We start from the raw sequence: 23,134 nt of genomic DNA on the forward strand, positions 1-23,134 counted from the left end.
TGTCTTGAGTCCGTAATCCTTGTTTGCATGTTGGCATAGACTAATGTGGACTGCAGCTCACCCAGCTGATGCTTTGCCAGCAACCTCCTGCATTGCTGTTTTGAAACCCTTAGAGGACTTGTGAAAACCTGAATGAAAAGCCCCTTTTCACCCCTCCTCATCAACTGCTATTAAAGTGCCCCTGAGCAAGGCAGTAAAACCACCTCTGCAGCAATGAAGTGCCGGTGCTCTGTGCTGCAGGGCTCTTTAGAGGTTGTTTGGTCTGGTCAGCTTCCTGGCTCTGCTGCTTCAGGTCGCTGCTGTAAACAAAGAGTGGGGCTCAGTAAACCTGTTTGTACCAAGAGCGTTAAAATACACAGGAGTTGCTCTGTCCATTTTTTTTTTTTTTTTTTTTTTTTTTACAGTTCTCAGGGTTTAGTTCATCACAAACCAAAACAACTGACCTTTCTCAGCAAACATACTCCTTGATTGTCTTTTTTTTTTTTTTTTCAGAGTTTAATTTTAGAAGTCACTTCATAAGTTCAGTGAAAAATGTATCAGTGCTCATCTTGCTGCTTTAAATGGCCACACTGACTTGAGCCATGTGTATTGCGAGCATCTAGGCTGGAGGGCTCCTTTCTTGGCTCCTTGCCCCCTCCAGAGCTACTGTAACTCGTAAATCAGAGATTATCTTGTCATTCCTCTCACCTTGTCACATTTCAAAGGCCTGGCGGCATGTGCCGTCACCTCATCTGTAAACACAAAGCTGTGGCCTCCCACCGACCCAGGGTCACCAAAATTTGGGCCCACTTGTCACTTGACGGATTTCACACCTGAAGATGACGCTGAGCATTAGTGAGGGATTTTAACAGTCCCTGATGCTCTTACTGATTTATGATAAACAAATCTAAGATAGAGGCCTGCCGGCTTCCAGGTCAAAGATCTGGCTCTGTGCCCTGAGAACTGTTCCTCTTAAGTCATGTGGTAACCTTAATATCAGCTCCTCTGACCAGATGTTTTAGCTTCACCTGAAGCTTTAAAGTATAGGTTCCTTTTTTTATTCTGGGAAGTGCGATTAGACTAGTCATCCCTTTTCATTTTACTCATGACATATAAAAATCTATAACTGATGGAAGTGGGGAAGTCTTATGAATGATAAAGCCTATTGAAAATCGTTGTGTGAAGCAGCTTTGCATTTCAAAAATGTAACATATAAAATCTCAATCCAAAGGTTTTTGGAATCTTAAACTTCTTAGACTGATCATGAATAAAGCTAAGAAAAGACGTATGTTTTCCTCTTAAAGGATCTGTGCACAGTTGGATCTGTATTCAATAAATAAGTGCATCATCTTCGCAAAATTTGAAAAGAATTTTTTTTTAAATATATTTTTCATGTGGCGCTCAATGAAAGTAGAATGATGGCTCTAGTGTGGTTCAATGTGGTACTAAAAGCCATGCCACAAAATGTTACTGATACTGGAAGCTTTTGACCACCACAACTGATCTTTAAATCTAATTTTTTGCTGCAGTGTTAGAAAGGTGCACATGGTTGTCACATGTTCTGACATGAGCTGCTTACCAGGTTTGTTAGAAACAATATTGAAGTAATGTTCTTATGCGTGAATAGTAAATATTTCCTGTGTTTACTTTGCATAGAATTTACTCAGAGTACACTGACAAGAGCTTACCTCCTAGAGTTTACCTTTTAGATTCGGTGTGAACCATTTGCTCCTCTTTAAGGTGGAGACTCAAATCAGTGCGGGCTGATTTGTGATGAAAGCCTTGATTTACAGCTCTCTCTTTACATTGTTAAATGTAGGGAGGAAAGGGTGACATCTGAGGCACCACAGAGCTACTGGAAGCTTGTGCTGAGGCTGAGAAAACTGGCACTTCCTACAAACAGCCGTGGTATTAGCTCACATCTCACCTTAGGCAATCTAAACACAAACTCTGGAGGGGTAATAACAAGGTAGCATCAGCTTGGGCCAATACACAAGCCACTGACAACAAGATCCCCCCTAACAAGATGTCACCCACTGCTGCCCCTCCTCCTGCAGTTATCTTAAAAGACAAGGGAGAGTCGTTAGTGTGGCTCTCACGTGGCCTAATTGTTTAAGCCTCAGCGGGGGGTCTGGGGACAGTGGCTGAGAGAAAGAGAGGGAGAGTTACTGAAAATCTGTTATTTTATTAAACAGCTTATCAGCATACCGGCTTCAGACATTTAATGCCACTTTAGCGTGTTTGACGTTTTCAACAATTTGTGATTTTGGAGATTTTTCTCACCTCCCAATGCCTCTGAGTGTTTTCATGCGTATGTGTGTGTGTTAGTTTGTGTGTGTGTAAGTTTGTGTGTGTGTGTGTGTGTGTGTGTGTGTGTTTTGTGTGCGTGTGTGTGTGTGTGTGTGTGTGTGTGTGTGTGTGTGTGTGTGTGTGTGTGTGTGTGTGTGTGCGTGTGTACCATCTAACAATTGACAGGGCTGCTCCATGAGCACAGCAGGGTTGGATAGGGCCAATCATTGCCTGCCACTGTTCCTGTGACGACCAACTGCTCTTGATAGGTTTAAGAGCCAGTTCCCGCGTTCAGGCTGCAGGTGCTTCCATCCTCCGCTTCATCACTGCCCCCAGCTGAAGCCTCTACAGACTCAGACCTCTATTGAGAGTGGGGGTGGCTTCTTTTTTTGTCCAACCTGCTGTGATAGCAGCCTCTCAGCCACTTCACCAACTCTTGGTCCCAGAGGGGAGTCATTGTTTGGGCCACTGCTTGAGCCAGGCAGATTCTGGTCCCGGAGATTCAGGCACGTCGGTTGAAAATCTCTTGAAAGAAAAAAAAAAGACAATGAAAACTCACACTGAAAAGCCAAACACCCCCACAAGGTGAAAAAGTCAATCAGTAGAAATTATCTGTATCTACTTCAAATCACCATCAGTTTTGGAGAGTTCACACATTTTTATTTTTTAAAGAAAAGACTAAATTCCCAGTCTGAGATTGCATTCTGCATAAATCAGCTGTTTACTTCCTGCACGCTGGAGTTTGACATGGAGGTGATGATGACCCCTGCTGGTGAAGCACTGTGACCTACAATACCCACAATCCTGACAGTTGACAGCAGTTTAGCAACAAGTCAAAACTATTCAGTCTCATTATATGAAGAAATTCAGGCTTTGCACAATTTCTACCCAAAATATGCTTGAATAGATCTTTACTGACCAAATTTCTATTTTGAAAAATTAATAATGTAGTTCCTTTTTTTAATCTATTTATTCTATTCATTTTATTATTGGTCTAATAACCTTAAAAATATTCAAACTAGAGAATTTTGGTAAAATAAAAGAATGTAGGAATGTTTAAAAGAGGCAGACAGCTGTTCTTCCCTCGGAAAGGAATGATCTGTTTAGAGATAAATGAAAGGCAGACGATGGATGTAAAATATGTCCCTATATTTTCTTTTCCAACGTGATTTTTCTCCATCGTCATACAGGTGGATTTCTTGTTATAAAATTTACGTTAAGATTCTGTATGATGAATATAACATATTTAACTGCCTCTTGAACATTAATACAAGATGATGGAGCAGTAGGATCATTTTGACCTTCTGTAAATCTAATCTTTGATATTTTCCATGTTATATTTATGTTTTAAGCTTTTATTATTTTTATTTTATTATTTTGGGGAGTTTATGCCTTTATTATGAGGGAGAGGAAAGTGGATCGTGTAGGAAAACTGAAGGTAGGGGACATGCAGCAAAGGGATGGGACTGAACAGGATTTGTGTTATGTTTGGTCCAAACAAGCAGATACTGTAAATCTGAATATTATACTGGAGAAAGCTGGTGAAAAAAACTTTTTTTTGCAGTGGCTTTATGGGCCCTCAGGCAGTACTGCATCAAAATAGACATGACTGTAGTTAGAAACACTACAAAAGCTCAACTCATCTGAAAAAATTACACAAATAGAGGTTAAAACTGTACAATGGAAACAGAAAACATACCTAAAATGATCCAGAAATGATTGGTGGGCCCAGGCCGTGGGTTTGGGACATCATAGATGTTGTGTCTGCTCCAAAAAGGAGAGGGAACACCTGGTTTGTTATCAGAGAACAATTCAAAAGTAGGCATTCTTGATGGTAATGCGGATGGGGTTCTGAATTAGGTACTTTTACAGGTACTGACAGAATTCTGTCAAAAGTACCAGGTACCAGTTAAAATAAAACCAAAAGGTACCACGTTTGGGTACCTAAATGCATCCTTGTGACTGTGAGGGAGTGGAAGAGTAGGCAATTTTCCATGCTGGACATGAACCCAGTATTACGAGGTTAAATATTGAAGAATAAATATGTTATTTAAAAAAAAAAAAGACATATATATATATATATATATATATATATATATATATATATATATATATATATATATATATATATATTATTGAACAAATTGATATTTTTTAACCACATTAACACAAAAAAGTACCAAGAATTTGGTATCATTGAGCACTGGTACCGGACATTGGTACCGTATCATTTCAAATGTGAAAGGTATCCATCTCTAATGGTAAGGGAGTTGTATGAGTGCCCATAGGGTCTCAGAAGGCCCTACTAATGCCAAACAATATATACAGAAGAGATGTAAAGATTCCTGGATTCTGATCAGTCACTGTTTTTAATGTCATAGATCTCGATGCAAACATCTGCGGAAAAGTTTACCTCTTACTGAGAACAAGAATAATACTTGCCAATATGTCTGGATTTTTTTTTTTACAATAATTCAAAAAACTGGAAAGTTAGGTCTGCTGTACTGCTAATTTTCACAGCACAATTCAGGAAAACGTCATGCAAAAAAGACACTTAATTATACTCACTGTAAAGCTAGCAGTGGTTCTTAGTGTATTATTACAGAGAAAAACTGCATGTGTTGAATGTCAGTCACCCAACTTCCCTTTAGTTATGTAGAACCAGAGATTAATCAATAAGATGATACTCCACCTTCATAAAAGCACTGCAGTAGATCATATATTGATTTAATTTTCCCTTGAAAGTTTCAGAGAACTCAAACACAAGGAGAAAGGCCGCTTTGTAGCAGCTTGGGGCCTGCTACCTCAATAAGACACCTGTTTCCCATCTGCATGGATTTGTGTGTGTGTGTGTGTGTGTGTGTGTGTGTGTGTGTGTGTGTGTGTGTGTGTGTGTGTGTGTGTGTGTGTGTGTGTGTGTGTGTGTGTGTGTGTGTGTCTGCGCTTAAATTTTGGCATAAGAATCTTTATTGGTTTTTCTCGTATATTGAGACAACTTTTGCATCCAGCTAGGATTCCATACAGTACTTCTGTAGGTGAAAAGGTAAACAATTCCGCTGCACAGGATTGTTGCTCAACTTGTATGTCAAGCTGGAATGATCCACAACCAGCCTGTTGAGCTGCCTGCAGCGCGTGGCTCACAAACAGCCACACAGCTGCCCAGCAGCAACAGCAGCTGCCGCCTCCTCCTCCTCCTATCCTTATCTTTGCACTGGCAGCTGAGACGCTCCTTCCAGATAGCACAGACATGAAATCATCCCTTCACCTGCTCGGGGCTTGGTTCAGCATGACGAGCACACAGAGCAACAGCCGCCCCCGGCCATGTTGTCTATCACCAGACAAACCTCCCCTTCCTCTGAACTACTGAACCATAAAACACTTAAACCTGACAGGAAATAAAAACAGATAAGGAAAGCTAAAGCTGGGGTTTTACTCTCAAAACAGTGTGTGAGGACGGGGGAGATTAGAAGTCAGATTAAGGCATCCGGAGCAGGATTCATCCAGACAGGGAGAGACAGTCTGGCATTAAGGTAATTAAGGTGATGTTTTGCAGCAGAGAAGATGTGCTTGTGACTCAGAGTGTGTAGCGTAACAGCTGTGGCGTGACACATAAGCCCCCCGTCGCAGCCCGTTGCTGATTGTGGCGAGTCCTTGGCTGTGACCTTGCTCTCCCTCTGCCCACGCTGCTGTGAGCAGGAGATGGTTGACGATCAATTTCAGTGGCGTGCGCTCTGCGGAGAAAGGCAGCATATGGTTGGACGTGATTTACGCACAAACACGTGCATACCCCCCCACTGCAACCTCCTCCACACATAAACAAGTACTTACATAAATTATCATGTTCTGTACTGTTGCAGAGATTTCTGGTGAGTGGTGATGTTGACTGCAGGTGTGTGTTTTAGTGAAGAGAGGAAAGGATGTGGAAGCAGGCATGAAAATGGGATAGCGGTGTTTTTTAACCATTGTTAAATGTAGCTTGTCTTTTTCAGTTTTGTGAAATTTGTTTTAAAGTAATACTTACATTTTCATTTCAAATTATCTTTTGGATGCTGTTTTCATTCCTCCATTTCACTGTAGACTCAAAACAAAAGAGCATATATATATACATAGCATTGTCCATATAGTTAATTTTGGCATAATTTCAGCAACATTTTTCAACATAACAGTTTTCAGGTCCTTTTAGGTCTTGTCTCTCTGCATTGTACCACATTACACATATAAATATAAACCTGAAACTGAAAATGCAGTTTAGATTAAGTAATAAAACTCCTTAAAATCTTTATATTTGCCATGTAGAAACTGTGTCAGGGCTCTAAATGCTCAGATTTATGAACTACCAAGAAGCAACAAGCAGGGAGGATGTTTGAACCAGTGATGTACTGTAACCTTTGACCTCTGGTCACACCCCTGCAGAAGCGAAGGTTCAGAATGACTCAAGGATTATAGGGAGCTGCTGTGTGTTGAGCCATGATGCTTTATAGTTCTCTGATGTGGTTGGGATAATGGGAACACACTCGGTTGCGGTCTGGTCAGGTTCATTTTGGTTAAATGATAAAGAGTTCGATTGACCAAGAACAAGAGTAGGAACTATTTATGATCTCAAAAAAACTGACATCATGATTTTCAAGTTAATACTCAAAATCTTGTTCATACATTTATATCTTATGCCTGGTTGACAAGGGGATGATATGATGACATAAAATCACTGTTCTGTCCATTCTCTGCTCTTTAAATTTAGGTGATGCCATTTCTGCTACCTATTGGTTTCTAGAAAGGGCTGAGGGAAACGCATGTTGATTCTATTGAATGGATGAGATTCGAAGCAGTTTTCCAGGATAAAGACTAAAGACAAGTTAAAATTAAAGTTGCAAGCAGCAGTAAGCAGGCCATCGCCCTATGTACGCCCGTCTCTGTCTCAGCCAGAAGCCAATCAGGTACATGAGGTGTGGTCCCTACAGCAAGCAAACATGGGTTATTTTGAACATAGTGTATGTTGCAGTACTGATCGTGGCTACTAGGTATGGCTGCAGTGTTTTCCCTACCAAGTGAAGTTAATTTTATTTTCCATATGGCACCAGACCACAGCAGAAGTAATTTGGAGCAACCTCTCTCATAAATCCTTGGTTTTTAATCTGACAGACTAAATAGCCTTATGTTATTTATCTAATATACATAGCAGGATGACATTGGTCTACCCACTCCCAACCTCACAGAATTAAACAACAGGTCTATCTCTTAATTAGCAAACACCATAGTACAGAATATCACCCACCCACTGCACCAATACATCACCCCATTACCCGCAGGGTGCAGGTACAGAACGATCAAGTTGAGAAGGGCTCGCCTTGGGAAAAGCCTGATCCTTTCAGCCATAGCTGCCCTGAACAGCAGGTCCCACTGATCTGTCCGTGGCTTGTATTGTATTGTTTCGTATTGTATCATATTTCCCTGTCCTTCACTGTTATGTTGACTGTACGATGTCCATTGTTGTTGCTGTCTGTGAGGTGCAATGTTGTTCCTTTGTAATGTGCAGTTAGTGGAAATGAATTCCCCCCCCTGGGGACCAATAAATAAGATAAGATAATGAGATAAAAATACTTTATTCATCCCCTAAGGGAAATTCATATAGTTTGGGCTCAAAGAATTAAAGACTCTGATGGCTGCAGGGAGGAATGATCTTCTGTATCTCTCAGTCCTGCAGTGCAGAGAGGTGAGTCGTCCACTGCTGCTGTTTCTTTGGTCAAGGATGATGTGAAGTGGGTGATCAGTGTGACGAATAATGGCCTCCACTTTCTTCTGTGTATACCTTTCCACCACAGCTTCCAGTGAGTCCAAACTGGATCCAACCGAAGAACTAGCTCTCTTCACCAGTTTTTCCAGACGCCTAAATCTAAATCTAATCTAACTTCCGCAGCCATTGGTGGCCACACCCACTGAGTAACAAAAAATACTTTGATAACTTTTCATCATCATTATCAGTGTGAGTAGTATATAAATGCCAAGTTTTGAGTTGACCGTATGAAAAAAGTACAAGTAGTTCAGCACCCCAATGGAAGGGTTCCAAAAAGTGGGAGGGCTCTTTATCAGGGGATCTGTCTGGATTAGTCTGTGGAAACGGCAAAAAGTGCGTGCCATACCAAGACAAACCGAAATGTACTGCTTGGTGGAAATTGGGCTTAATATGCATATAAGTAGCATACTAGCCCATTCATTTTTTAAGCACTTCTGGACACTAAACTATGCCACAAACTGAGAGTACAAATGGGTTTTTGTCACATTTCTAAAACAAAAAACATCTTTTCAATTACCGCATCAATCTGCATCCTGGGAAAAGTTGTCTTGAAAAAAAAAAAGCTGTGTAATAAACAAAAAAGAAATCAAATGCACACCTTGATAAAAGGTGTATTTTTGACACTGAGTGCTAGTGCTTATTGTCATCAGAGTTTTTGTCCCAGGAAACCACCAGCTTTTCCAGATAGTTCCCACAGTGCTTTCGACATAACCCCAAACAACATTTTTCATTTCAAAGTGTATATCATGTATATAATCTAAGTAGTAAAAGTGAAAATTGTAGTATGGCTTTATATTTGTCTTAAAAAGCTTATTAGACCATCCGGATGGGTAGCATTATGAAGAAAGTTACTCATTGAAAAAATACAAATCTATAAACATCCTAAATATCTTATCAACCAACGATAAAACGTCCAAATCAATTAAGGTTCTTCCTTCTTTGCACATTTTGAAAAAAAAAAAAAAAAAAAAAACTCAGAACACCTGGACTAAATCTCTGGCTCTCCATTAAACTTTAACTATTCTTTAGTTACTCAAGATACAACTGACTAGGTCTGGGTGTTGGAATTAAGCCAGAAGAAATAGTGTGGTTTTGCAACTGTTTGTAATCTTAGCTATAAAGAAAGAAGACACACACACAAACACACACACACACACACAAAAAGTAAAACCACAAACAAGAATCCTTGCCAACAAATTCTCCCCAGAGTAACTGGACAAAATCACCACATCTTTGGGAAAAAATTTGGGGAGAATTTGCTATGCATACAGAAATTAAGGGTGTTCGTCGTTCCCAAATTTCAATAGACTGTGGTTCACCTCAGTCACTTGTTTTTATTTCTAGAGCTGGCAGCGAAGCTGTGTTAAAAAAAGAGTAACTGATCATAATTCTGAATTTGAGTCTGATTTCTCTGCAAAGATTCCCATGTAAAAGAGACCTCTGAATTATTTGAATTTGACGGTGGAATATTTCCTGGGTCAGGACTACGCAAAGTGGGATGGCCTGTATCAAACCTGACTAGGGGATGTAAAAATCAGGTGACTCTCTAAAAGAATGGTGTAGGTTATAAGGGTCTTGTAAAGGGGCAGTACCACCTGAACAATAAGTCTTCTTTTATCACTCTGAATTAGAATAGTCTATTTTTGTGGAATACAATGCAAAACTGATGTAATGATACTCTAATAACTATAAATTGAATATTTTTAACTCAAAATTTGTTCCTTATTCTAAAGCAGTGTCTTATTCATTTTAATTTACAAGTAGTCCGATCCTTATTAATAATCATTGGTTACCTGTACTGAAGTTGCAGACTCTTCACATTTAGTGACATCATTATAGTATACAAATGGCAGTTACAAGACTTCCAGTTAGTACAAGTATAAGAACATTTATTGTAAACTGTAAACAGTCAGGCCATACATTCATCTCAGTAAAATTAAATACAAAGACTTAGGTCTATTCAAACAGCACTGAGGAAACGCGTGAGCCAGTGGCCTGCCTGGCAAACAACACAAGTGACAGGTTTAGTTTGACATTTCAAAACAACATTTAAATGGCATTTACAAAAGCTTAGTTTTACTACATTTTTACAACCCTAACTATGGAAAATGTATTTCCTGACACTGAGTTGGGACAAATCAATGGAAGGATTTAAAAGTTGAGTTATGCTAAAGACAACAGAAGTACATTCCAAGGCTCATTAGCAAACTAGTAAATTAATACAGAGGCATTTTGCTTCACTGTTTCTGGTTTGATTTCAGATCATGAAAATCAGACCTAATTTGCAACTTCGTTTCACTAAGGATTTTTTCTTTTTTTGGGATGTCATGCAAAAGCATGCCCAGTGGTCTATGTCTGTGTCAGTTACCACACCAGTACCACCGCTCAATTACATCCAAGTGATCTTTCAATAAATTTTCTGTGTGGTTTCCTCTTAACTGCTGTATAGTTGATTTGCAAATGCTCCAGTCGCTTGAGATTTTGCGTATTGAGCACCTGTTATGGGGTCAACAAAACACTCTTGGAGGTTAACAGTTAGATGACTGTAACCTTTATCCTTAAGACAATGATATGATCTCCATCCATCTGAAGTGATGGAGCTTCCTTGTCGAACATGCTTTTTTTATTAGGGGGAGGAGATGATTGGCTGAACGGTGAGGGACTATTTTGAGCACGGGTCTTCTCCTGGCCTCTTTAGTGCCCAGCGTTCCAAAACCCGATGAACTCCTGTTGCTGGCCTGTCCTCTGTTGTACTGAAATTCAAATGCATAATCAGTCATCATTGTTGCTTTGTAATGACATTATACAGATCGATAGTTGTTGGATCAGTGTAGCAATACTTGAGTGGTCTGTTTGGCCTGCATAGCCTACCTTCCTTTTATGAGCAAATTTCTTCTCTCCTATCAGAACGAGTTCCCCTCCAATTGTCTGTTTGCCTCTTCTTCTCATCCTCTTCATTGCAGCTTTGCAAACCCTCCACAGCTTATCAGCAAGTTTTGACATTGTTGCAGAGCTCTGAGTAATGCCCTCTTGCATCGTGTTGCTTGGTGTAGACAAAGACCTTAAGCAAATGTGTCATAGATCAACCACAGAATGTCTTTGACTTAATATTGTGTACTGAAGCCAGTATCTTAAATTGCCTTGGCTACAAAATGTGATCTCAATGTGACTTGAGATGTCAATGGAACTTGCAAGAACCATTGAGTAAGACATAAAAGTCAAAAAATGATTTGACTGTATTGTATCTTCAGACTCATTACTAAAGAATGGATGCATATGTAGCATCCATGTGGAAAAAAAATCCAGACTATTCAGACCTCGCTTCTCCTTGCTTTAAGTTAAACCAATAGCAGATGGGGACTGGTCAAATAAAGCCCAGTCAGTGTATTAGTTGTAGGATAATATATCAGCATGGCTTTAATACTGATGGCTGTATTATTTTATGGTGTAACCTCACTGACCTGTAGATGAAATGCACCCATGTTTGCAGCGGTACACAAGTAGGTTAAATACAGTTTCAAAATAAACAAATTCAACTTAAAGCATTAAATTCTATTTCAGCTAATGCTTTACAAATTCAATTCAAAAATCAAATTCAAGATTTAGCAGCACAAATTTCAGCCCATAGTCATGTTTTCATGTTTTTAACTGGTTATAGTCAAACAAACAATTCACTAATTGTAAAAGCCAAAGCAAAATCAGGAAAAACAAAGAATCTTTCCTCTCCATGGGGGTCCTTAATATTTGTAGGTAGTGGCAATGCACTTTGGCACATCTGTAGATCTTTGACTTTTGGCTCATTTGTGCTTCACATAAGTTTTCTGTGCTTTTAGTTCAGTCATATATGCAACAGTAAAGCAAGCCAGAGAGCATTTTAGTTCAGCCCTGTGTCTTCCTGCCCAGCTCTTGGATTACTTAAAAAAAAGACACACACTTGGCAGCAGCAGGCTATCAGCTCTCTTTTACAGAGAACTCCACCATAATGATATTTTTATTCCGGGAGACATGGCCTAAATGATTTCATGTGCTAATGCGATGGGCTTGGCTGTCCCTAAGGCAAAAGCACTGGTCTCATTAGGGTTTCTAGTCATGAAAGTGGTGAAAAGGGAAAAGCACTGAATGTGGTCGTTAAATACATCATCAAAGAGGTGTGTCTCCGCTCTCTCGTTAAAGTTAAGACAACGCAAAAGCTCCTCGCTTATGGGGAAAAAAGAGGAGGGGGAGGAAGCGGTGTATATGATAGGAGAAGTTAGTCAATGTTTGCTTGTATCTCTGTTTTTTGTTTTTAATTACTGTCATAACAAATTTTCTATGTGTAAAGAAGGGATTTAATTTCCTGGAACTAATAGCACTGGTTGCAAGGATTGGACTTTTTCCAGTAAATGTGCAAAATATCAGCCTTTAAAACTCTTTTGTAGCTTACCTGTTTTTCTTTACTTCCTTCTTTTTATATTTATTTGAATTGTATGAAATCCATGATGCATAGAAGGCTGTTATTTGAATCACCGTCATTCATGTGTTTGTTAATTTGTTAGTCAAACCAGTCTGAGTCATATTCAGATTCTTCGGATGGTGAGCTGTATGTTTCTTTGTATGAGCTTTCAATGGCTTTCCTTACTTCAGCAGACTCAGTGAATAACGTTATATGACTCTCACTACTTTTACATTTGCAGCTGAATCCAACTGCAGCCGGATATTAGCAGCAGAAACTTTAAAAATGAGTCATCCATGGCATTGGCAGTGTGAAACATATACTACCTACGCACTGTACATTAAATTTCCACTAGAGGGCAATGTGTCCAATGCATTCAGTCTGATGTCATAGGTATCACAAGGGCGACAAACCACACAAAGAGAAATGACAAAGAGTCCGTTATTACACTGTGAGCAGATTAGAGGAGTGAAGCACCTGAAAATCTGATCATTATCTCAATGTGAGGCTGTTTTTCTCCCTCCACTGTGAGGTGTGATATTATTTTTGCCATTGGTCTTTATACGTGATTACTGAGCAATTTCCCAGCTCTATATTTTTACAATGTCTACCTTGCAATGACATATTGCAAATTACATCCAGTAATGATGGAGCCAGCTGGATGATTTATGAATAAAGAAAAATGAATGAAGACAGACCTTAGGGAACAAATAAAATGTCATTTCTGTTCCAGTCTTGCTTGTTTATTAGAGGCAGTCTTGATGACGGAAAGCTAAGGATATGGTCTACAGTATAAGACATGTAGCAAAATGAACAGTACATATACGGAAATGATTTGTGTACTCAGGTGTTTCGGTGATAATCAGTAAATTTTCTCTTATTTCTAACAAAGAGCGAGCTTCCTTCCTCCTCTAGTATCTTTTCCATTTCCTCTCCCTCTCTTCTCCTTCGCTCCGTCTCTGCCCTCTTATTCCCCCTCCTGCTATCTGTTCCCCCCTCCTGTGGGATCATGGGAATTGTGCAAGTAGCGTGGCGTTCCACGCTCTGCCCGCGGCGCTCCAGGAGGAGGCGTGCAGTAATGACCTGCTCCTCAGCTCGCTCGCCATCATCGCCCTCACAATTAATTCCCGCCTCGCGTTCCTCCGTGGTGGCGGGGAGCAGGGTAGAGGGGGGGTGAGAGTGTGGGCTCCCTCATTAGAGCTTCTTGTAATGTGTCTGGCAGCAGTTCCCATCCTGCCACTTCTGCCCTTCCTCTGCTGCTGCCATGTTTGTTTTATAGATGCCTCCCTCTATGCTTTCGTGCCTAGCAGAATGACTGACACTGAGTGTGAAAGTGCACCTGGTCTGTGTTTTTACCCATCAGGGCTCCTGGAAACACATGAATACACCTTTCACATACCTGACATGGAAGGGAATATTTTGAGCAGGTTATTCAAAGTCCATGCAGCGAGCGTAGCAGCCCTTTCACAACAAACACAATTCATGGAAATGTCCAGCGTACTGTCACAATATAATGCCTTCAGAAACAGGTGATGACATTTTGGACGGCCGCTGACGACAAACTCAGGCTAAGCAGTGAACTTTCAAACCAAGTGGAAGAGAAACTGACCTGAATTTCAACTCTGAGCTTGACCAGGGACATTTTACAGTTTCCCCCTGCAGTGGTTTGCTTGGCATGGTGGGTTAGCCTGCATATTTTCCAGTTTAAAAGTATAAAAAGAGCAGCAGAAGTCAAAGAGAATGCCGTAAATATTTGAAATCATGTTGTGTATGAAAACGGGTTTGTTATTGATTTGCAAGCCTCTTATTTGATGTGCATATAAAAGTAATAGCACTGTCAGCACCTTTATGTGAAATTATAAGCTTTAGGGTTTCTGCTATTTCTGTTTTTGATATCACATGTGAAGGGCTAAAAAATGCAAAGCTGACTGCTTTGTAAACTCTCAGCCTCATGTTATGTTCCTTCACCTTTTTGGCCAACTCTCACTGAGATAATATCCTCTTTTGACAACAACAGACACATGTTTTATTGAAAATTTATAAAACCAACCTTACGCCAACTGAGGACCAGCTGAGTGGGTATTCAGCACCAAAACACAGACACATGTCGGGACCAAAAACAGAGCACAAGTACATTAATTTTAATGATCAGTAACACAATTTCACCTGCATGCAGTGGTGTATCCACAGGGGTTGTACTGGATCTGCTACAAACTAAAAAAAAAAATAAAAAAAACTTTGTTTGGCAGAACTAGAAAATAAATGTAGATCCTATTCATTGGTATATCTTTTACTAACAACTTTGCAGTCATTGAGTGATTCATTAAATCTCTCTCTCCTCCTGTCTGCAGCAAGTACTATGCGAGTAATTTGCAAATTGTTGGTAGTAACTATCAAGTAGTATTCTAACTTAAATTGCCCATCCTTAACTTTTTGTTGCATTGTGGTCTCCCCTTGGCTAGAAGCTAGAGGTATCACACACCAACGTTGTTTGCATGTTTTCATGGATGAGACAGTGGTTTATCAGCTCATATGCACAGATTCAGCGTGTGCAAAAGCTGTACAATCTTTTTGTTAGTCAGGCCCTGATGGTACCCTGATTACAATTCGACTCTACCCTCAAAAATTGCTGTTTTCTTTTTCCTGAAACACTACATGTCCCAATTTTTCTTAAAAGAATGTCATGGATTACAAGAAGATGACAATGTTCTGGCCAAGGGTAATTTCTCAATAGGATAAACACTGTAGGTTAACACAGTGTAAAAAGAAAATACAACACAGTGTGACAGCAAATCCTTAGGATAGCTGAACGGACAACAACGGAAAATATAAACTGATGTACTTAAAGGAGGTCACAGCAAACTAAGACCTTTTTTTACACAATGTCTCAAACTGTTCCGTGTTTAGGACAAAGCCTTACTGATCAAAATAAGGGCTAATTTTACAACAGTCATTCCAAGATAAATCTTTACAGAATAGAGATGAATACAGGTTTGGGTTTTACTTTGTGTGTAAATAAGAAGTGCGGAGTGATCCGTCTTTGGTTTTCCTTTTTGCATCACGGAAAAAGTACATCATCCACACTATGGCTCTTATTGAGAATCCACAGAAAAGCAGTTGTTTTCAACAAAGGCCATTTTCTCATAATGTAGGACTGACTTTTGCCCACATACCTGTATGAGTTGAGCTTCATGTGATTGGAGCGCAGAGCTCATCCACCTCTATAGTCGTTGAAGTCTGTTTTGCTGTATTACATTGATTTTTTTTTTCTCTGCTATTGTGCAGCAGACAGATTCAGCTCCTGCTATTGTGGACTTTGTCAAAGCCAAGGCTGCGGCTTGGAGTCAACACACAGATAAATAGAGGCTAGTTCTGTCTGACAGTTGTGTGAAAGAAATATAAAAAGTTGTATTCATTTCACCTGATATTGATACAATGATCACTGCGATGAGTGGGTCCGATAGTGTGAGTGTGTGTAACAGTGTCTCTGAGCTTGTCTTCCTGGTTGCTGGAGCTAGTGCCACGCTTCTTGCGTCTTTCCACTATCAGATTTTGTGTTAAAAAAAAATCAAAAAACAAGACATTTATTTCATACAAGGACATCGGTTAGTCCTGATTGAAGACTAAATGTTGGGGAGTCTTGAGAATACAAACTCAGCAGATGGCCCAAAATCTTTTTAAGCCTTCCTCAGCAAAGAAAATAGATCCAAGCAGCAGCATCACTGTCTTGACCTGAGGAAATATGTTGATGTCTCTGCCAATTAATTTCCAAATCAAGGTCTGATGTCTTCTGATAATAATTATAAGGGTATTAATAGGAATACAGATTATAAGGATGTTTACTAATAATAGAAGTAAGCTAATCAATCAAGGTGAAAATCCAATTAGAAAATAATTTATTATTATACTAATCATATGTTAATACCAATTGAAATGAATTCAAATAGAAATTTATCCAAATGATAGATATTACATTAAATTCAGAGGAAACAGCTCACTCAGCCAGTAGATGGATTTATATGAGCATTTCTCAAAGTGGATGTGTCATATATTATACCAACGAAAACAAAAAAAAAAACAAACCATTACAAGTTATCAGGCAACCAAAATTAAAAAAAAAAAAAGATTTAAGTAAAATCTGTTAAAGCTGCAACTGTAGGAGCAAGTCTGCAGGTCTGATTTAATCCCAAAAAGAGTCACAAAGCCAAATCTTTATCACCATTCATTACCATCTGCTCCTGTATGAAGGTTAACTGCTGGTGTAAGCAGGGCCACAAAGATACGCTGGTGTCATGTCCACATGTCAACATCTTCACCAGACAAGTCTGCGTGCAAGAACAACACAGTGTGAGCCACGCTAAAACTGACTCTTCCTGAATGTGAGTTAAGGACTTAACCGGCTGCTTCAAGGATGTTTGTGTTTGTTGAAGCTGTTTGTCCACCCTTACCGACAGATAAGCATGGCAACTGTGTTTGCACATAGAAGCACCAAAACAGAAGCATCCCCAGCTCTGGACACACTTCAAGTCTAATCATTTAACGTTTTTTTTTTTTCATATATTTAACTTTGATATGCTGAGGCATTGTTTTCTGAGCTCTAATATATATATTTTTCTTTCTCTGGTGATATTTCTGGGCAAATTTGTGCCAAACACACCTCTCATTTTGAAACTTTGTGGTAGACATAAACATATCCAATTGTATTTGGATTTACAAGTATAAATCTTTATCTGCAACAGCAGTGGCAAACATTAAAGAGGGGGTATTATGCGCTTCAATATTCCAAACATGGATATAAAGTAACAGTTCTGGATGTTCACACTAAATCTTTTCGCATTTTCAGACCGCTACATTTTCACGTGTTGTAAAAATCCCTGAATCTGTTTGCAAAGTGCTAAAAATGGTCCGTTCCAAAAATAGGACAAGCATCTTCACAAGACCCATCCAAAGAAAGCTTACACTTAACATGTGAAACCTTGATTTCACAAAGGTAACCCTAGGAAAGAATGCTTTTCATTTGAGATGGATTATTTGACATTGTGTGTAAGCTGCAGTCTTTAAGTTTTTTTCTTTTTCTCCATTCTGTATGCATCTGATCTCTGAGATGTACATATTAAAAAAGAAGTATATTTTCAGGGCTTAAAGAAAAGAAGTCCACCCACCCAGTTAAAAGAAAGAGAGAGATGTACTTATCTATGTGGCAAATAAGCTAAAATCTAAAAATTCCTAGCAGAAATCTTTGGGTTCATTCCCTGACTGCAAACTTTGTTAATGTAAGTAACACAGCAGACACTCTTATTGCCTGGAACTTGATGTTTTCTGTGGAGGTGACTGTGTGCAGAGCCAGCGCCTGTGCCAGAAATCAGATGTCTTTCTGCAAAGCTGCTAACTGGATAATTAAGGGTGCTCTGTACTCTCCAATTAGCAGCTGATAGCACAGGGAGGAGAGATCATTCCTCTGCATCCCAGGAAAGAGTCGCAAAACCACCTGGTACACATCATATCACAGCAAAAGGCTAATGCGTGTGAGGTGAGGGCGCCATACATTACAGCCTGCAGGAGGAAACAAGGCAGGTTTCCAAACAAATAGTGCCAAGGTTGCTGCTGCACTGTAGTGCATCACTGCCAAAGCCATAATCTCACGCTGTTTATTTTCCAAAGTTTCTCTCTCTGTTGCTCTCTTTCTCTATCTTCAGTCTCTTCAGCCTGAGTCCTCTTCTCCACGTCTTAAAGCCCTCAGAGGAATGCTGTTTTCCACAACAGCCTCTGTGAGCCCATCAGAAACACCTCCAGAAGCCTCGGTGCCCCTCTCCTTTTCAGGTCAGATTTCTTTTTTGGAAAAATTCTCAGAGAAAAATCTGTGACACTGTTGTGGTTTTCCTCTGCTTGCATTCAAACCTTCTATACATCCTGCAAATCTTTGTAGCTTTTACTTTCTAACCTTAAAAGTTCTGAGAAAAGAATGCTTGGTGATCACTAGTGAGGTCTGTGTCTGATATTTAAAACTACCATTTTAGAAAACTAAAGAGGGACCTCTGCCAAATTAACTTTTGGAGCTCTTTTTTCCCCTGAATCAGTGTGATCTGGTTATTAAAACCATGATAAAATTACTGAATAAGCTATTTCACAAAGCTACTCTAGGTCTATTCAATACTCTAGCTATTTATTCAAAATCTATTTTTAATCGATGGACAATATGTCATCATATCTAAAGTTTTATAGGTTTAAGTTAAAGTGTATTATTTTCTATTTTTGTCATGTTATTTGCATTGTATAGATACTCATAGTTTGTTTGGATATAAATTCAAGTATAGACATGAGTACCTGAAAACATCAAATTATATGTTTATACAGCGAGGCTCAATATGTCCTTTGATGTTTTTATTTGGTTAAATCCTCTCTTCTTTCAGTATTTTAATGAAACAAGTGTCACTCACAGAAATAAGCAGACCGCGTGTGTTCATGCTGCTTGTATCTTCAGCGTCTTTCTTGTGACAAATGTTCTCGGATCAGATTGAGACAGATGAATCAATGGATTCACACCATCAGCCCTCAAACACCCATGTCTTATGACTTCACTCCTCCCTGATTCCATTTCCATTGACTAAATGCGGGCTACTTTTGAATGTGGGGTCATGGTTATTAATTACTCCTCAGAGTTCAATTGAAAGCTCAGTGAGAAAAAAAAAAACAGGGGGAGGAGGGGACGCAGGGGGAGCGACGGCGGAGCATGCAGACAGGAACAAAGGCCTGCCACGAGGGTTCAAGCCTCCCTCTGCTACAGACTCACACACTGTACGCTCTGAAGACAGAGGTTAGGACCACCTAGGCAGATTTCCCCTGGGGGCTATTATCACCCAGAAGATAAAATGATTTTCAGACAGAGCAGCTTCCACACACTCACAGCCACACACAGATGTACTATAAGGTCTGATACTGAGGAAAATAACACTTTGAGGAAGGTTTCTGTCTTTGATGTAACTGTCACTCATGTCCAAGAACAACATTCCTGATTCATCATTATTTTAAGACAAAGTTCAAACAAATGTATTCAGAAATGCTCTGATTTTTTTTTTTTTTTTTAATTACTGAAAGGGATCTGTTCTTTTTGGGTAAACCAAAAATATTTTGTCATTTGTGAAGGAATATTAATTTTACTGTGTATTCTGCTGCTGTCCCCAAATATATCTAGACAACTCGACTTCAGACACTCTCGACTGAGACACCTATGTAAAAATTACAAACTGTCAATTGAACCTAATTCCAGCTTGTGGCCTCCACTGAAAATGTAATCAAAACTGGGAGAAAAGTAAAAGTTCCTGAGGTGCTCTACAACTGTAGTTCTCAAACAGGTGTACATGTACCCCTGGGGGTACGCAAGGGCACTCCAGGGGGTACACAAGATTTATAAATGCATATTCAAAAATAGCAACCAAGCAAAATTCCTGTAACACCATTTATTCAATCAATGTTTGAATCCATATAAGTTAAAGTTCATAAATTGAATATTATAGACACTGAAGTACAGTGCTGTGTTTTACACCTTTTTTCCAACCAGATCTGCTTTGCACATGTTAGGGGGAACTTGGCAGATATATATTGAAAAAAAAAAACATTTCCCAGAGGATACCTCACTGAAAAAAGTTTGAGAGTTGAGAGCATAGACTGTATATAGAGTGGACAGTGTGGCTCTGCTATTTATCATTGTACAGTTTTGAAGCCAAAATACCCCCCTCACAGGCACAGCCATTGGCAACAATTGCAGCAAGAGTCTGCGCAGTAGAGGCGATGAAGAATTCTGGGAGAATCTGAGAGGAGCTGAGTAACAAAAAATGATTATTTTTATTCTTTCGAGAGTCTAATCACTTCTAGACTCTACCTCCCGACATATTTTACAATCCCCCCAAAAAAATACACGGGAGAGGCAGTTGTCAATCATCATTAAACATTACGTAAAACCATGTTTTTAACCCCGTATAACTAATGAAAACGAAACTTTTCAAAAAGAAGAGGACTTGAATACATGACAGCCAAATGATATCTTTAAAGCACCTCAACAATCAGACGTGAGAAACATTTCTACGACCAGTATTAATTTTTTAAATTTTGACCACAGCCCATCTGGAATGGCTGGAAAGCCAGATTTTTAACCTATACTGCAGGCAGCCACTAGGGGGAGCAGTTTTTGTGGAGACCTCACTTTGAGCCAAGCAAGCAGACGTCGATTTTTTTTTACAGTCTATGGTTGAGAGTATTGAGTTCTACAATACTCCCCCAAAACATATGGAGGCAGTGTAATCAGGATGATCTACTGGTTTAGATTACCTCTACGTTTTCGATTTGTTATTTTTCACAGTGAGTTTAGTGTAGTATGTTATATTAAAGCTTGCCATGAATCATAAAGCTACTCTTACAAGAAAGGATATGTCACATTTTGGAAGGAGTGCACAACAGGCTACATACACAGCCCTCTGCATCAAGAAGAGTCACACCAATATATGGTCTCAGCACCCATTAGGAGTAGTCACTGAGTGCAGCATCTGGAGTTGAAGACTCAACTGTTTCCAAATAAACAACCCAACCTATCAAGAATCAGTTCAACATGTACTCACAGACCAGTTTCTGTTAAATACCCCACTGCGCTAAGGCTTTGAGGATCAGTTGCACCTGTTAAGTTTTTTCCAACTTAAGTTTGCAGCAGTGCTATCAATGATTGACAGTCACAATAACTTAACTGCCCAGATCTTAAAGACCTAAAAACTTGTGTCAGAAGCCCTCTAGGCACAGCAGGAATTCTTCAAAGCCAGTACTTCTGTAATACTTTAGTAATGGAGTATTAAAAACTGATGAAATAATGATGTGAAAAATTTAATGAAAATTTGTTTCTGAAAAAAGTGTTAAATTTGAAGAATAAAAGAGTTTTTAGAATTGATTGTAGAACATTTAACGTTATACTCTTTGCTTCTCCTCCGTGCTGTCTGATCCCTGCTCTCAATAAATTCATTAAAGTGTAGCCTTTAGCAGCCTGAAGGCCTGTGTCACACAGCTCACCTGCTGGGGCTGTACGGCTTAGAAAGGTGACAGTGTAGCTGTCAGATTGTTTACTTATGCTTATACCTGTCTCAAAGTTGAACCAGGGGTTGTTTTTTCCTCTGTCACATGTCATTTTGGCTGATTTGTCATGTAGAGTTACAGAAAATCATTGATGGATCATTTGATCGGTCCATTTACAAAAAGGTAGTTCGAAAGTAGAGAGTCTGTTTAAAAGCAAAAATTACTGACAACGCTTGGTTTTCTGTTTCACTTCTTCTGACTACTTCCTGACTACTTAATCAAACAGTTTATCAACTACTTCAACAAACATGTCCAAAACTTACCTGCCATATAACCCAGATTCCCCCAAAAGTGTAAATAAACAAAAAAAATATTTTTTTAATTCGTACATCCAGATATAATGCAAAGACAGCGTTTCTGTTGCAACTGTTTTTTTTTTTCTATTGATGTTCATTTAAATGCTGTGCCATTAACACGTATTAAACAGTTGAATAAGGAACAGTTAATGATAAAAATAGAAAATTGTGTAATTCCTTTGAACTAATTTGGTGAATTTGCAACAGATTACTAGCATGAATTGGTATAATAAAAGGCATTCCAGAAAAACTCAGTCAGCAATCTCCAATAGTGATGTTCCTCAGGTCAAAACTGCAAAGGACTGAGGGTAGACTCAGAGCAAATGGAGAAATCTCTATTTAAAAAAAAGAGACAAGGTCCAAAAACAATGGTCATGATCATCTGGACCTCAGGTAATACTGCATTAGAAATAGACGACTTTGCAATGAAAATCACTGCACAGGCCCAAAATCCATTCCAAAAGCTATTTTTTGTAAACACAATGTGTTACTATATACGAAAATGCAGGTTAAATCATGCAAAAGAAAAAGACACTATACAAAACCATAAAGAAATGCCACTCCTCTGGGCCCAAGCCCTACACACATCTAGGTGCAGGAAACTGTTTGTCTTTTTGGGAGTCATGGAAGAAGCATCCTCTACTCTGAAGAGAAGAGGGACCATATGATGTGTCATCAGAACAGAACTCAAAAGTCATTTTCAAACCATCAAACCAATAATTTCTCTAAAGACAGATTTGTTCCCACAGCCTTAAACACACAGGTCTGCTGCTTACCATCATCGGTCATAATGTACATTCAGTTACTCAGCCCTGTTAGGTCAGTCAACTGAGTATGATCTAAAGGTCTGGGGTTTGACCTTAGGTCCTGACGTCCACACACCAAAGTGTCCTTGGGCAAGACACTTAACCCCAAACTTCCCCAAGGGTTGTGACATTGTTTGTGAATGTATTAGTAAACACTGATGCATAGCAGCCTCTGCAATCAGGCTATAAATGAGGCGTGAAGAGGGAAAAGTGACTTGCATTCAGAAAGTACAGTGAGTGGTCAGAGGACTGGAGAAAGTGCTTTATGCGCACAGTCCATTTACCGTTTACTGTCTATGTGCTGAGTTCTTTTTTCTTCTTCAGTGGTGAATGTTTAGAGCTGCTATTTTTATGATGTCGGTGGAGCTTCTTGTTGAAAACACACAGCTTGTTATGGGCTGTTTTTATGATTTTTGTATGGAAATTA

The 23,134-nt window shown here is 39.3% G+C and overlaps 1 protein-coding gene across 2 annotated transcripts in view; it reads left to right on the forward strand.

Moving 5' to 3' along the window:
• Positions 1–23,134, forward strand: part of cxxc4 (CXXC finger 4) — a 55,515-nt gene that overhangs the window by 536 nt on the left and 31,845 nt on the right. Inside the window, exon 1 of one of the 2 annotated variants that reach the window (XM_074694944.1) lies at positions 18,206–18,311. The exons of the other annotated variant lie outside the window; for it this stretch is intronic. The gene's annotated coding sequence lies outside the window, so the exon portion shown is untranslated. Of the gene's footprint in view, positions 1–18,205; positions 18,312–23,134 lie in introns of those variants that run through there. 2 annotated transcript variants of the gene reach the window in all.

Source organism: Halichoeres trimaculatus, unplaced genomic scaffold (assembly GCF_033239565.1).
Source record: "Halichoeres trimaculatus isolate MK-OKI-2021-1 unplaced genomic scaffold, fHalTri1.1 fHalTri1_scaffold_2, whole genome shotgun sequence".
NCBI lineage: Eukaryota > Metazoa > Chordata > Actinopteri > Labriformes > Labridae > Halichoeres > Halichoeres trimaculatus.